This window comes from Lolium perenne, chromosome 2, assembly GCF_019359855.2.
Source record: "Lolium perenne isolate Kyuss_39 chromosome 2, Kyuss_2.0, whole genome shotgun sequence".
Lineage (NCBI taxonomy): Eukaryota > Viridiplantae > Streptophyta > Magnoliopsida > Poales > Poaceae > Lolium > Lolium perenne.
In genome coordinates, this window is record NC_067245.2 from 323,572,979 (window position 1) to 323,590,195 (window position 17,217).

General features: G+C 44.2%; 1 long non-coding RNA gene and 1 pseudogene across 1 annotated transcript; one reads left to right on the top strand and one right to left on the bottom strand.

The window, feature by feature from the left end:
* Window positions 1-1,347: 1,347 nt before the first annotated feature.
* On the bottom strand, window positions 1,348-2,042 carry LOC139835905 (cationic peroxidase SPC4-like; annotated as a pseudogene).
* Window positions 2,043-4,987: 2,945 nt separating this feature from the next.
* LOC127330863 (uncharacterized) lies at window positions 4,988-6,088 on the top strand. Its single transcript, XR_011751172.1, has 5 exons — window positions 4,988-5,155; window positions 5,258-5,368; window positions 5,457-5,526; window positions 5,607-5,711; window positions 5,813-6,088. It is a non-coding gene; the product is annotated as an uncharacterized lncRNA (long non-coding RNA).
* The last annotated feature ends 11,129 nt before the right edge of the window (window positions 6,089-17,217 follow it).

Below are 17,217 nucleotides of genomic sequence, written 5' to 3' on the forward strand. Positions count from 1 at the left end.
CCCTCGCTCCCACCCACGCGTGCTCACCCGCCGACGTTCGAGTACCGCGACCCCGATGCCAGCGACGATGATGACGGCGACTACGACGACTACAGTGGCGACTACTACAGGGCTAGGCACGAGTATGACTGAATGACTCCAACAGTAGAATTTGGCCATGTATCTTTAATTTTCAGTTAAGCTATGTACTTTTAATTCGAGTTCAATCGTAATAAAATTTTATTCCCGCCCTTTCTTTCCCGCCTTTTTCTGTCGTACGTGGCGGGAAAGTTTCCCGCGCGGACGGCGTCGTGGCGGGAGTAAAGAAATAGAAAATAAAAGAAAAAGAAACAGAAAAGTAAAAAGAAACAGAAAAGTAAAAAAGAAACAGAAAAGAAAAAAGAAATAGAAAAGAAAAGGAAAGAAAAGAAAAGAAATAGAAAAGAAAAAGAAAAGCAATAGAAAATAATAAAAAGAAAAAAATAGAAAATAAAAGAAAAAGAAACAGAAAAGTAAAAGGAAACAGAAAAGTAAAAAAGAAACAGAAAAGAAAAAAGAAATAGGAAAGAAAAGGAAAGAAAAGAAAATAAATAGAAAAGAAAAAGAAAAGCAATAGAAAATAATAAAAAGAAAAAAATAGAAAATAAAAGAAAAAGAAACAGAAAAGTAAAAAAGAAACAGAAAAGTAAAAAAGAAACAGAAAAGAAAAAAAATAGAAAAGAAAAGGAAAGAAAAGAAATAGAAAAAAAATATAAAAGCAATAGAAAATAATAAAAAGAAAAGAAATAAAAAATAAAAGAAACAGAAACAGAAAAGTAAAAAGAAACAGAAAAGTAAAAAGAAATGTAAAAGAAAAAAATAAATAGAAAAGAAACAAAGAAAAGAAAAGATAACATAAAAAGAAAAACAAAACAAAAAAACATTTGGTAGGTTGGTGCCACCAACCGCACGAAAGGTCTTTCGTACGGCTGGTGGCACCAACCGGTACCAAAGGTCGATCCCCCTGTTTAGGACTTAGCGCGGGGCAATTTTCCCCCAACTTTCTTCTTCTTCCGCGCGCCAGAGACCTCGTAGACGCCGCTCTCGCCGCCGACGCCGACTCATCGTTGCCGCCGTAGCGGCCGCCGCCGCCATCGCCGTCGCCGTCGCCCTCGCTGTAGCCGCCGCCGTCGCCCTCACCGGCCGCCGCCGTCGTCGCCGCTGCCGCCCGCGCCGCTCCACCTCTCCGCCGCCGTCGCCCTCACCGAGGTGAGCACACCCTCCCCTCCCTCCTCGCCGCCTCCCTCGCCGCTCCCCGGCCGCCGCGCGCTCGCCAGAGGAGCCCGCGCGCGCGTCGCTGCCGCGCGCCGCGGTCGCCGCCGGCCTCCCTCACGCACGCGCGCTAGGTGTTCGAGGAAATGCGGCGGAAGAGCTTCGGCGACGAGCATGCAGGCGGTGGATGTCCGAGAGCGCGACGAGGTCGGTGGCGTCGAGGTTGATGTTGCGGAGCACGGCGAGGAGGGACGGCACGGTGGCGGTGGGCGCGGGGAGGCCGGCGAGCACGTCTTGCACGGTGGCGAAGCGCGGTCGGCCGCGGCGGCCGAGCGGCACGCGGTAGGAGGGCCCGCCGGTGGAGACCACGGAGTCGCGCGCGCGGCGAGCGCGAGGATGTCGGAGCAGGAGACGACGGCGCCCCGGCACTCCCGCTCGAGGCGGTCGCGGATGGCGGCGAAGGCGGACGGGCGCAGCGTGAGGTTCGGCGGCGCCTGCTGCTCACCGGGACCGGTGGCTGACCCGTCGAGGAGGACCGAGGCGTCGCAGCCCTGCACGGCGCCGTGGAAGTGGAGGCGGAGGAGTCCGGCGGCGATGCCGACGACCTTGCGGACAGCGTCCTTGCCGTAGTCCCGCCCGGTGGTCTCCGCTCTCGGACCGCTCCGTCTCGTAGAAGTCGAACGACTGTGCCCTCGCGCCACCGGCGGCTGCCTCAGGTTGCCGGCACCCTCTTGCTCCGCCGCAGCAAGTGACCAGCTCGCCACCGCCACCGCCATCAGTGTTGCTGCAGCGAGCAGAGGAGTGGGAGCCATCACTACTGCTCTGCTCTCCGTGTGTCTCACTCTAACCTCGGCTCTCGTGATTCGCTGCAGCGCGTCGGAGCGGAACCGCGCTCGCCCTTGTCGGCGACGACGCCCGCGGGCGCGTCCCGCACCACGGCGCCGCCCATAATGTTCATATATTGCCAAAACGCATCCATTCTACATTATTTGAGCAGTGAATTTCGAAGTTGATTTTGTCTCTGCAAATGAACTGCAAGATTTCTTAAGGGCATGCTTGTGTTTTTGTTTGGCATATTCATTTCAAAAGGAGGGCATATGTGCTTGTATTTCAAATGATTATGCTATTAATTGCTTTCTTCATTTTGCAGTGACATTGAGGTATGGAGGACGGCACCTTCGTCCGAGATGAGGAGGGGGAAGAAGCGGTGCAGAGATTGATCTATGAGAGTGCCCGTGGTCCGGAACCCGGCGATGGAGATGACAACGAGTTCCAAGACTTTCTGAATGATTTTGGCGAGGGACTTGAGTCTGAACAAGTTAGAAAAGACAATGAAGTGTCCATCACAAACTCCGGCGAGGTGTATATCTATGTATCAATTAGTCTGTGTTCATCCCTAGATGCATTCATTTATTTGTATTGCACTTATTAACGAATAATTTTTTCTTTTAGCCGTCTGGATCATCGAGCAAGTCTGTTAGATCAAAACGAGGCCCGACGCGGGTGCTAAAGGGCGAGGGCAGGTTAGCCCTCACGGCATTCAAGGATAATGGTGAACCAGTGCAGCCCAAGGAGTTTTGCCGCAAATTTACAAGTCAATCCAGAGTTATTGTTAGGGACCATGTACCGATCAGCATTCAAGAGTGGCATAAGCCGAAGAACCCGGAGAGTGGTGCTAGTTATGTCAACGACACGATGAAAAAATTTCTTTGGGACACGCTACTGACAAAGTTCAGCCTACCGGAAGACATGACGGAAGGCCAGAAGAATAAAGTCAAGGAATGGACATGGAAGAAGATGGCCATACAATTCCAGACCTGGAAGAAAAATTTATGGGACAAATATAAGAATGAAGATCCAGTATTCGATGATAATCTAGTGAAGATAAAAGATCACTGGGCCGCATTTAAGGATTATAAGAAATCGTCTACTTTTGTGTCCCGATCGAAGAAAAATACCGAAAATGCTGCAAAGAAGAAACTTCCGCATCATTTGGGGTCAGGTGGCTACAAGAGTGCCATTCCGAAGTGGACAGCGTTTGAGAATAAACTGATTGATCATGGAATCACTCCACAGACATGGGACTGGCCCGAACGGTCCAAGTTCAGTTGTTCGCTCATGGGGCAGGGTTGGACCCAAAGACAGGGCTGATCGTTGCGAAGGGAAAATGGAAGGAAAAATTGAGGCAATTGTACCGAAGCTTGTAGATGCAATTGAAAAGGTCGTAAAGGGAGAGTACATTCCCGATCGAGAGAATGACGAGTGACACTCGCTACGGGGAACCCCGAACATGTTGGACGGGTACGAGCTCGCCTGGTCTCACCATGAAGGAAGCGTGGCCGGACAGCGGCGACACTTATAGAAGCCGTTCGCGAAAGAAGAAGAAGGACGCCGACATTGTAACGGAATTGTTAACTAGGGTGGAGGCTCTTGAGAGAAATCAGAGGGCACTGATCAGCCATTGTTTCTACAGGATCCACAAGCCGATGCTGCCCCATCTCGGCGAAGAAGGTGTCGGTTCCTCGCATCTTTACGGATGTGGAGGAAGCTACCCCGTGGATTATGTCACGGAGAAGACAGATTGCGAGCTACATATGTTAATCAGACCGCGTCTCGTTAAGGTGGCGGTCGGCTATGTGTACCCAAGTGAAGATGGAGCAATGCACCATCATATGCCCATTCCACCTGGTTGTGTTCGTGTCGGGGTGGATGAAGTTGTTTCGGGTTTTGAAAAAGTGGAGCTTGATATTCCTAGAGGTGAAGATGAGAGGACACTGGCCGATGTCAAGCACGGTTTCGCCCTATGGCCGAAGAAGTACGTCGTCCTTTTGCAAAGGCCACCGACTCCTACACATGAGCAGCAAATGCCATCGACTCCTCCTGGTGGCAGTCCTGGTGAGCAGCCAAGTCCACACCTACCCGAGAGGGACCCCGGCGTGAGTCCACCATCTCGAGATCCTCCGCGACGTAAGACAGGCGTCCGTTGCTTTAACGGTACGCCGCCTAGGAAGAAAGCTAGAAAGGAGAAACAACTGCCGCCTACTGAGAAGTTACCTTGGGAAAAAACTCCAGAGGAAAACGCAGAGGCCGTTCAGGCCGAGTTGAAGAAATGGTTTGCACCGAAAGTGCCAGAGATACCTTTCGAGAAGACACTAGATCCGGTGAAAGTTGTGCGTACCGTTGACAATCTATATGACCCTGTACCATCGCCGCCATCTGACTATGCACGTTCTATTGAAAGGTCGTATGACAAGATGATCGAGGCGACAAAACCCGTTCAATCGGGTATCAGGGAGATAAAAGGGATACACAGTGTCTACCAGCTCGGACAACAACCCGTTCAATCGGTCGCCCCTCTCAAGGTGTTTGACGGGAAGCCCGTTCAAAGTTCTCGACAAGACGCAACTGATTACGCCTTCGCTGAACGAGCATATCAGTTTGTTCAAGGGAAAGATTTGGTCGAGAATCTCAGCAAGGTACCAACATGTATGCGTAACTTGCATTCGTGGTACCTTAAGGCCTCAAAGGAAGGGATCGAGACTATCATGGTGCGAGTTAGGGAAGAGCACTACTTCCAGGAGTACTGTGTGAATGTTGACTTTGCCGAACTCTTTCAGTTATACAATCTCCGGGCCCTCGACAAATCAATCATCAGTTGCTATTGTCTGTAAGTGATTTATTTATTTAATTTGAGAAGTCGTTCATTGTCTGCAGATTATAATCTTTTGTGCGCTATATTATGCAGATCGAAGATGCTCGAATGCAAAAGGAACGATATCACAGACATTGGGTTCATTGACCCGCACACAATGCATGTTAAAACCATAGAGAATCCCCTCTATAACAAGGATACACCGCAGACTTTGCTAAGGTTTTTGAAGCGACAACGTGACAAAAAGCTAATACTTTGGCCTTACAACTTCGAGTGAGTCTTACTGTCTTATAACACATTATATTTTGCTCACCGTATGTCAAAATTTTAACTAATGACTTATATATATGACACTACATATTGAAACGTGCGTAGGTTTCACTTTATTCTTCTCGTCATCAATTTGGAAATTGGAGAAGTTGAAGTCTTGGACTCACTAAGCAAAAAATCGGATCTATACGTGTCTTGTTTTTTAATGCTCAGAAGGTAATTTTAGTTCTTATCGGTTTGTTTCGTTAATTTCCTGCTTTGAACTAATTGATGACTCTTTTATGCATTTTCTTTTGTCGAGCAGCGTATGGCAAACTTTCATCAAGGAAGATACGTCCCGTGAATGGACACCGAAGCTGCGATGGCGTGCGAAAGTAAGTAGTACTACCTAGGTCCACACACCTTTTAATTATCATACTTGACTATTGTTTGATTGAATTATATTCTTGTAAAGAAATGCCCGCAACAACCTCCGGGGACCGATCTCTGTGGATTCTTCGTTTGCGAGTGCATCCGCAGAATTGTCAGCGAGAGAACGAATAATGAAAGAAATAAAGAGGTACAAAAACAATCTTCACAAATTTGTTTTGTTATCATAAGTTGTGCTGAGTTTCAGTAATAGTTGTTTCATGTATTCATTTGTATCTTATTCTTTTATAGTTGGCAAGAAAGCGGAACAAGCTCTCAATCGATGACCGCTTCATAGCAATAGGCGAGGAATTGGCGGGATTTTTCCTTCGGGACGTCATACCACCACTCGCAGAGTACCACTATGAATGAAGATGTACATGTTACATATATAGTTGACTCGAAGAGTACCACTATGCTACATGTAATAGACATATATAGAGTACGCCTCGGAGAGTACCACTATGCATGAAGATCGATCTTCATGCATAGTGCTACTTAATTTGCGATCTTATGCAATAACATGTGTGTTATATTATATGCACCAACTTGCTATGCATCATCTTGATCTTCATGTACTACCTAAACCCAAACGCGTTTCTGGTGCATCGACGCGCTATGAAACAAACCGATATCCCTAAACCCCTCCAAAAACCCTAAAAAACCAATTCTCTGCCGCGGCAGAGATTTGGACAAATTCCCTGCCGCGGGTGGGAACCTTTGGTACCGGTTCGTATTACCAACCGGTACCAAAGCTCCTTGGCCCTGAGCTCTCCTGGTGGCCCACGTGGAGGGCCTTTTATACCGGTTCGTAAGCAACCGGTACGAAAGGGGGGGGGGCCTTTAGTGCCGGATAATTAATACCGGTTGCTCAACCGGTACTAAAGCCCCTCTGGAACCGGTACTGATGAGAGATTTTCTACCAGTGAGTCCCGCGATTCGTAGTTGTTTTGCTTTTGTTTGATGACTGGTAGAGACTACTATACTATCGAACCATGGACCAGAGGAAGTACAAGGTTAGTAGATACTGTAACCAAATATGCGTTGCAGTGACAAGGAGAAAAAAACATTTTTTTTTTGACAGAAGAAAAAACTAATAAGGAGTACTCAACGAACCAACCAGTTTTTTTAAGAGGAGATTTTCCTAGCGACAACGAGTTGGTGCAAACTGGTCTCGAGCCTTTCAAGTTCCAAGCCTTTCCCAAAAAGGTCCACTATGCAAAAATGTTAAACTCAGAAGACACTATCTGGTATCATCAGCCCAAGAAAATTCAGCCCAATAAACTGACCTACATTAAAGCCCATGCTCAAATGTACCGCCGGATGTTTCCCAGTTAGCATTCTTGGCTGGAAAAGTGTAAAACATCCAACTTGGCGCACCTTTTGATTTGCGTACCAACTCAATAAATAGTACTCCGTAAACGATTTTGCAAATTGCAATTTTTTCTTTCGATAAAGCTTCCTAATTAGTACGGATTTCAATTTATACGTTGGGTAGGACAAAAAGAGACACGATAGATGGTGGACGAAAATGGACATTTGGATATTCAACGGGAAGAAATCCGTACACACTATGTCAATTTATACATTGTTAATACTTCTAGTGTAGATGTGCACGGTCTAAAACTTACCAAAACGTTCGCGCACTTGCCATAGATATTGAGCTTTTGGGTTGATTTCTCCAGCATTTTGTGGTGTTAAAATAGGCTATCATTATATCTGCAAATATACGAAGATATTTCTTAGAGTCGTACATTGTAGAACTCTGCAAGCGTATTTAAAGATACTAAAGTATACACAAACACATGTAAAGGCACAGTACTAAATAAAAGGGGCACGAAAATTGTGTACGTGAATTTGATTTCGTTATCTTCGCATGATTCACTTATATTTGAAATAGTTTGGCAAAATTTAAATTATTCGATTAGAGATATTGAACCCCGTAAAACTAAAGCGGGTCTTGAAGATAAAAAATGCCCCACTTTTCTTTCTGAAAAGACAATGTTTCCTTCATCCTTTTGGATCACTATAGTTTCGAATGATACATTATTTCCACAAAAATATAGTTATACTTTAGCACAGTGTATATGCAAGTAACAATCTTAATCATATTACCCAAAAAAATGAGAGTTATTTTAGTATTTTCGCATACAATTGAATCTCAGATAGCACCTCCGTCACTGCCGTCCTAATCAAATTCACGTCCGTTCTTTTGGACCCAATCTGGACGGGTTGCTAATATTGATTAATTAAGAATTTAGAATGGCACATCCACCGCAGATCGCACTCATACTAAATTAGATAACAAGTCCAAGACCAACAATTGTCCTTGGCGTCTGTTGAGTGTTGACCAGTATATGACCGGAGTAGACTACTTTTTAAAATGGAGACGTAGCCTCCAGCGACTGCTACATGTGCCTTTTTATTACTGTATTGAAATTTAAATCTTACAAAGAATTACATCAAGGATCACATGGATCAACCATCTAAAAAGATGAGACATTATTGAGCGACTATGTGTTCAAAACGTCAACTGGTTGGTTGTATGTCCTGTGCAACCTTCTTCAATCGGTTGCACCCACTAGTTAAATCCTCTCGCATCTTCATTGGTTGTAGGAAGTTGCACATAAGAATTCACCACGTGACCAACGAATTTACCTGCATAAAGAGCTTGTTTTGCAATGTTAAAAATATAATAATTTCTTGTGATCTCTATGGCCCATAATAAAGCACACACACCAACTCTTGCACTTATCATTTTTCGCGACTCCTGCCAACTAATTCCCAAACAAAATTTGTTATATTAGTAGGTAGGATAATATGAAAAATCTTTTGCACAATGCACCATACTATTTTTGCAAAAGGATGTGATATGAATAAATGTTGTACTGATTCATCTTGATCACAAAACAATTTTTTTACTACCTTGCCAATTCCTTTTAGCCAAATTATCTTTTGTGAGCAAAACTTTACGGAGAAAGAACCACACAAATATTCTAATCTTTAGTAAAACTTTTATTTTCCATATGTATTTGTGAACAAAGGTTCTATGGTCATTCATGTAATGTAGATACAATGATGATTTGATTGTGAATGTACCAGATCTTTATAGCTTCCAAACAAAAACATCTTCTTTTGAGGAGAGCTGTACATTCTCCTTTATTATCCATTAGAGCTCGCCTAAAACCTATGCTTAAAGGCACTTGAGACATAACATTAGCAACTGAAACTTGTTTTCTTTGTACTATGTTATATAAACATAACTATTGTTGAGTTAGAGGCGTGTTTTCTAGCCACTATGTTTTACCAAAACCGGGCTTCCTCACCATTACCTATTTTGATGGATCCGGCCTCTTTCAAAGAACTCATATTTTTATTTTACAAGACCTTTCCTAAACGGGGAATTCGAAGACTTAACCTTTACTTGGGAGTTGGGATAGGGATTTGAATTAAGATATTTATTTCGTATCAGCTTAGAGCTTCTTCATTTAAGAGTTTAAAAGTCACTTGCTCAATAAACACTTATTCTTGATCTAAAGAATTTCAATTCTAAGTCCGCCCTCATCCTTGTATCTACAAATGATATTCAATCGAATAAGTCTAAACTTTCTATTTATGGCCATCCGTTTTTTTAAAAAAAACTTGATCTAAAAGAGTCTATTTTTTTCTTACCTCTTTGAGTATTTCGAAGAAAGATGACATAAATATTGGCAGGCTAGGTAAATTAAATCAATTAGCACTAACCAATCATCAAATCAGAGTAACTTTCCCACCCAAGCTTTGAGCTTTCACTCAAACCAATCCCAATCGATTTCCATTCACCAGTTTTTAATGTTGGGTAATAAATAGGAATCTGCAAACTGATATACTCGGTTGTACATAATCTATACCTACTAATAAAAGAAGTAAGGTTTCTTCCCACTTTTTTGGTCCATTTTAGATTTGCCCCTTACCTCAATAAAATTTACGGAGACTGCCACCGCTTAAATTACATAACGGTTCCCGTTGGTAGCCTCCGATCGCTTGTTCGTCCGTACCGCTCGATGGGCCTGGAATCGCTGGTTCGTTTGTCGCATCGATGGGCTTGAAGAAACGGAGGAACCGTTCCGGATCCCATGCTTGTTCCTGGTCACTTCCTATTGCCGGCGTGGGCCGGTTTCCTCGTTCCCCATCACGATCTACGCGTTAACGCAAAGATACTTTGTGTAAATGGTAAATTGTCCCACCTCGCTCCCGCGTACAAAGTCCCACCGGTTTATGTGTATTTTTCTGGGTCTCGCTGGTCGACGTCATCGACAATAAAAGAGATACACATACGGATGTGATGGTGGGATGACAATCACTAAAAAAAGACCAACCATTTTAACAACAAAAATTCCATAATTGAATTTCTCTATGGACTAAAAATATTCAATAAAAATCCTTTTGTACCAGGTTTTTTGATGGTGTAATAGGCAATTCTTGGAATGGAATCGTCAATATCAAGAAATAGCCGTCATTGGTGTCAGAGCGGCTGATCAAGCAGGCGCCATCGATCCGCATCTCAATGCCTCCCCAATGATTTATATGTCTTCCTCACCTCATGTACTCCCCGGTCAAACGAGATAAATCTCGATTCTTACTCTCGAAAGCGGTAACGAGATCAGATCCCGTGGATGATGTATCCTTCACTTGCTAATCTCAAGACCGCGGTGAAGATCCTTCCGGCTCTACAAGCGGTCAACACCTTTGTACTCGGGCACACGTACAACTTTGATGATGACGTTTTCTCCCTGTTCCAGCGGGCAGCGGATGCGGTAGATCCTCTGAGAATCCTAACATCACAACAGTGTGGTGGTGGTGGTGGAGACGGATGTGTGCACGTGTATGTGGCATGTGGTGTGCCTCTTGCGTGATCTTAAGGTTAGGACGATAGATAAGGATTGATGTTGGGGCTTATGGGTCACTTGGGCCATGACGTTAAGTGCCCCTTTTATTTTTCTTACTTATAAAAATCCTTTACAAAATTAAGTTCAATCTTTTAAGAAAGGAAGAATACAAGTTCTAATTTTAAACATCAAACAAAGGAGGATAATTATAAAACCATTAAGAAAATTATAGGCAAAATATAGAGAGGAGAAAAGTAATGATCAGAAAATACTAATTCTTTGGAAAACTATAGACGGACGTGCTAACCCCTCTCGATCATAAAAATGTCGGTGGTACCTTTCATCCAAAGCGGTGACATCAAGGTACTTTTAGTAGCAAGTTCAGCTACAACAATGGCATAACAAAGGTAATCAATTGCAGATATTTTAGAACGTGAGTTAGATGTGATTCAACCGTAGCAACGCACGGGCAATTGTGTTAGTTAAAAATTTAAAATTGTAATAGCAAGAAACAAAAATTTCGTCCAGGGAGAGCACGCAGCGTCGGCCGGGAAGTAGGAGGCGTGCGTGCACGTACCAGCGTCCGATCACACAGCCAGGATAACGGTCATGAGCACCATTGTTTAGGAGCAAACCAATCATGCATGCGGCCACGGGTACCGATCAGCAACTTCATACGTCGCCGTCGCTTCAAACGTTGGACGGTAGGACACTTCGTTTTCTATACATAATTGTTGGGATAATAATTAACTGTTCATGTCATCTGAATTGATTTTGCTGGCGCTTTTATATTTTGTCTTTTCTCCAGATCGTCACTTTTCAAAAAACATTTTAGGACAAGTTGCTGCCGCGCGCACGTTTACGTTTCCGATCGTCCTGCTGACGATCTTAATTTTTCTTTTCCGAGCTCTGGTTTAACCCCAATTCCAGAGAATGTAAACAGGCCAAGCTAGCATTAATCATCAGTGGATCGATCAGTATGATTCTGTGCGATGTCACCACTGTCAAGGGGGTTTTGCCGAAAGTGTCATTTCTGTATTCAGTCTCGAGTCTTGTACTCCTGCTGCTGGTCGTAGCTAGTCTTCTGGCAACACACTCAACCTCCGTTTACACCGTGATGAGTGATGACACACGAACTGATCGAGATAGCCGCACCTGATGGCCGCTTCGCTGCATCCTCACGTGCACACGAATCGATTCCTGACCCACACGTGTTACACATATGCCAATGTGCGGTCTTGTTCTCCAGGGGTGCTATGTTTGTTTACAATTTATTAATATTTGTTTCTAGTACTATTTCTCAGGTGAAATAGATAATCTGTCTTACTCCGCAATAATAAATATTTAGAGCCGAAGGTAATTCGACAAGCTTACGTATTCCGCTTTATTCCAGCCAACGTCTTCAACAAAGTTGTCATAAAATCTTTCATTACATGTTAGGATTTTCAAAACAAAACGTAAATGGATAATATCTTTTAACCAAAATTAAGTATTTTACATTAGATTTGACTAGAAACTTTGAGAAACAAATTTGGGTATACTGATGTAGGAATACCATACAGGTAGTCTCATGGTGAAGCCGGCCCCGATGATAAGGGAGATTTGTTGCCTACTAAGGAGCAATTCCTAGCTAGGCTTGCACGAGAAGAGACTTGGGCCGCCTCATGCTAAGTCAGTTCGAGGGAGTTAGCGACCAAGATGCCGTGGTGACTTGCCATAGAATACAAGTAACATAGGTCGACTTGTATTAGGACTTCGATGCATGTACCGACTCGGGTTACCATATAATCTATGCGCCACCTGATGAGGTCTAAGACCTAGTTTGTGGCCCGATCTCGCGATTGACCCAAATCCAAAGGGGGAAAGAGGGAGAGGATGAAGAACACGAAGAACAACACCACGCACGCCAACCCGATACAATCGATACTTACCCTCGTGGCTCGATGGACCACGCCAATAGAATCAACCCGGAAGAGACGCGCGGTAGAATTCCGAGGTGAGAGATCGGTGAGGGAGATGAATCTAGGAGTGGGAGAGAGAGTGGGGAGCACTAGAATCTCACACGCCAAATCCAATCATCCAACAAGGGTTGCCTTGATACAAAGGGGATGAAACCCTAGGGAGACAAAGCTCAAATTCATGTTTAAACCTAATTCTTGTCTAAAGAGCTAAGGTGGCGACCTGGGGGCTTATATAGGCATACAAGGCGACATGGGTCGAAGAGGTACAAGTTAGTGGGGTCAAACCCGTGAAATCCGGTCCAGGGGCCGGTCCAACCGGGCCTGGGGCCGGCCCGTCCGGTCCAAACCGGACCAGGGACCGGGTGGAAACCGGAAACGGCTCAGATGCCCCTCCGGTTGGCGTCAGCGAGCAGCCCGGTTGACACCGGGGAGGACCCGGCCCAGGGCCCGGTCTGACCGGCCCTGGGACCGGCTGGTCCGGCCTGGGGCCCGGTTGACCGGCCACTGGGCCGGCCGGGCCTCCTCCTCTCGCCTCTTCTTCCTCTCCCTCTGCCATAAATGAAATGAGAAATCCAAAGGAGAGCAACTTTATGTGTGACATGTGGCACAAGATGCATAATGTGTCTCTCACATGTATGACATGGTCCTTGAGATTCTCGGGGTGTATGATGATATCATCAAGACATGCAACAACCATTGTGCCAACAAGATGTTTCAAGATATGTTGCATAAGAGGTAAAAGGGGTGACGAGGAGTTGGACCAAACCGGAAGCTCGACAAGAGATGTCGGAAACACACGAGGGCGAAGGCTTTTGTGAACATACCCTTTGGTGTGAATCCCACGGGTCGGATCATGTATCTCGTCCTTGTTGGGGTAGCTCTCTAGAGCTCGTTTCGTCAACTCATGCTCCGTGGCGGTGGAAGTGGTCGTCCGTGTACCTACACATGGAATAAGCAAGACAAAAAGCGTGTGTGCATGGTAGAGGAACACATCATCCATCATGATGGTCCAAGTCTTGTGCACATCACCATTAGTGTCAAGCAAGATAGTATGAAATGTATGGCGATAGTGCATATGGTATGAAGGTGCATTCGTGGCGTGTGGTAACTTAGGATCATCAAAAATTGAGAAGGCTATGGGGGCCATCTCGTGAACAATGAAATAAGCATTTTTGCATAGCAAGCATAAGAATGAGCAATTTGTGACAATCTTGGATGCAAGGATTGTGGAGTATTGCAAACATGTAGGGCAAAGCATGCGAAAGATAATGTCATCATTGTGAACAAGTGATACGTCCCAAACGTATCTATAATTTCTTATGTTCCATGCTACTTCTATGATGATACTCACATGTTTTATACACATTATATGTCATTATTATGCATTTTCCGGCACTAACCTATTGACGAGATGCCGAAGAGCCAGTTGCTGTTTTCTGTTGTTTTTGGTTTCAGAAATCCTAGTAAGGAAATATTCTCGGAATTGGACGAAATCAACGCCTAGGGGCTTATTTTTCCACGAAGCTTCCAGAAGACCGAGGGAGATACGAAGTGGCGCCACGGGGCGCCGCCACACTAGGGCGGCGCGGCCTAGAGGGGGCCCGCGCGGCCCTAGCGTGTGGGGCCCCCGTGACTCCTCCGACTCCGCCCTTCCGCCTACTTAAAGCCTTCGTCGCGAAACCCCCAGTACCGAGAGCCACGATACGGAAAACCTTCCAGAGACGCCGCCGCCAATCCCATCTCGGGGGATTCAGGAGATCGCCTCCGGCACCCTGCCGGAGAGGGGAATCATCTCCCGGAGGTCTCTTCATCGCCATGATCGCCTCCGGATCGATGTGTGAGTAGTCCACCCCTGGACTATGGGTCCATAGCAGTAGCTAGATGGTTGTCTTCTCCTCATTGTGCTATCATGTTAGATCTTGTGAGCTGCCTATCATGATCAAGATCATCTATCTGTAATGCTACATGTTGTGTTTGTTGGGATCCGATGAATATTGAATACTATGTCAAGTTGATTATCAATCTATCATATATGTTATTTATGTTCTTGCATGCTCTCCGTTGCTAGTAGAGGCTCTAGCCAAGTTGATACTTGTGACTCCAAGAGGGAGTATTTATGCTCGATAGTGGGTTCATGCCTCCATTAAATCTGGGATAGTGACAGAAAGTTCTAAGGTTGTGGATGTGCTGTTGCCACTAGGGATAAAACACCGATGTTTTGTCTAAGGATATTTGTGTTGATTACATTACTCACCATACTTAATGCAATTGTCTGTTGCTTGCAACTTAATACCGGAAGGGGTTCGGATGATAACCTGAAAGTGGACTTTTTAGGCATAGATGCATGCTGGATAGCGGTCTATGTACTTTGTCGTAATGCCCTGATTAAATCTCATAGTACTCATCATGATATATGTATGTGCATTGTTATGCCTTCTTTATTTGTCAATTGCCCAACTGTAATTTGTTCACCCAACATCTGTTTATCTTATGGGGGAGACACCGCTAGTGAACTGTGGACCCCGGTCCTATTCTTTACATCTGAAATACAATCTACTGCAATTGTTCTTTACTGTTCTTCGCAAACAAACATCATCTTCCACACAATACGTTTAATTCTTTGTTTACAGCAAGCCGGTGATATTGACAACCTCACTGTTACGTTGGGGCAAAGTACTTTGATTGTGTTGTGCAGGTTCCACGTTGGCGCCGGAATCCCTGGTGTTGCGCCGCACTACACTCCGCCGCCATCAACCTTCAACGTGCTTCTTGGCTCCTACTGGTTCGATAAACCTTGGTTTCTTTCCGAGGGAAAACTTGCTACTGTACGCATCACACCTTCCTCTTGGGGTTCCCAACGGACGTGTGTTAACTGCACGCATCAAGCATATTTTCTGGCGCCGTTGCCGGGGAGATCAAGACACGCTGCAAGGGGAGTCTTCCACTTCCAATCTCTTTACTTTGTTTTTGTCTTGCTTTATTTTATTTACTACTTTGTTTGCTGCACTAAAACAAAACACAAAAAAATTAGTTGCTAGCTTTACTTTATTTACTGTCTTGTTCTCCATATCAAAAACACAAAAAAATTAGTTACTTGCATTTACTTTATCTAGTTTGCTTTATTTACTACTGTTAAAATGAATACTCCTGAGAATACTAAGTTGTGTGATTTCACTAGCACAAATAATAATGATTTCTTATGCACACCTATTGCTCCACCTGCTACTACAGCAGAATTCTTTGAAATTAAACCTGCTTTACTGAATCTTGTTATGAGAGAGCAATTTTCTGGTGTTAGTTCTGATGATGCTGCTGCCCATCTTAATAATTTTGTTGAACTATGTGAAATGCAAAAGTATAAGGATGTAGATGGTGATATTATAAAATTGAAATTGTTTCCTTTCTCCTTAAGAGGAAGAGCTAAAGATTGGTTGCTATCTTTGCCTAAGAATAGTATTGATTCATGGACTAAATGTAAGGATTCTTTTATTGGTAGATATTATCCTCCTGCTAAAATTATATCTTTGAGAAGTAGCATAATGAATTTTAAGCAATTAGATAATGAACATGTTGCTCAAGCATGGGAGAGAATGAAATCTTTGGTAAAGAATTGCCCAACCCATGGACTAACTACTTGGATGATCATCCAAACCTTTTATGCAGGATTGAATTTTTCTTCGCGGAACCTATTGGATTCAGCTGCTGGAGGTACTTTTATGTCCATCACCTTGGGGGCGGCTACAAAGCTTCTTGATGATATGATGGTCAATTACTCTGAATGGCACTCGGAAAGGGCTCCACAAGGTAAGAAGGTAAATTCTGTTGAAGAAACCTCCTCCTTGAGTGATAAGATTGATACTATTATGTCTATGCTTGTGAATGGTAGATCTAATGTTGATCCTAATAATGTTCCTTTAGCTTCATTGGTTGCTCAAGAAGAAAATGTTGATGTGAACTTCATTAAAAATAATAATTTCAACAACAATGCTTATAGGAACAATTCTGGTAACAACTATAGGCCATATCCTTCTGTTAATGGTAATGGGTATGGTAATTCTTATGGGAATTCTTACAACAATAATAGGAGTGTACCCCCTGGTCTTGAAGCCATGCTTAAAGAATTTATTAGTACACAAACTGCTTTTAACAAATATGTTGAAGAAAAGCTTGATAAAATTGATATTCTTGCTTCTAAGGTTGATAGACTTGCCTCTGATGTTGATCTTTTAAAATTGAAAGTTATGCCTAATAAGGATAATGAAAATAAGATTGTTACTACAGCAAATGCCATCCAAGTTAGAATTAATGAGAATATAAGATTGATGGTTGAATTGCATGCTAGGTGGGAAATAGAAGAAAATGAAAAACTTGCTAAAGAGAATAATGTAGCTAAAGTTTGGACTATTACCACCACTAGTAATTGTTGGAAAACGTTGCATAGAAAACAAAAATTTTCCTACCGCGAACACGCAATCCAAGCCAAGATGCAATCTAGAAGACGGTAGCAACGAGGGGGTATCGAATCTCACCCTTGAAGAGATTCCAAAGCCTACAAGATGAGGCTCTTGTTGCTGCAGTAGACATTCACTTGCCGCTTGCAAAAGCGCGTAGAAGATCTTGATCACGATCGCTTCCGGCGCCACGAACGGGCAGCACCTCCGTACTCGGTCACACGTTCGGTTGTTGATGAAGACGACGTCCACCTCCCCGTTCCAGCGGGCAGCGGAAGTAGTAGCTCCTCTTGAATCCGACAGCACGACGGTGTGGTGTCGGTGGTGGTGGAGAAATCCGGCAGAGCTTTGCTTAAGCGTGCGGGATGTGGTGGAGG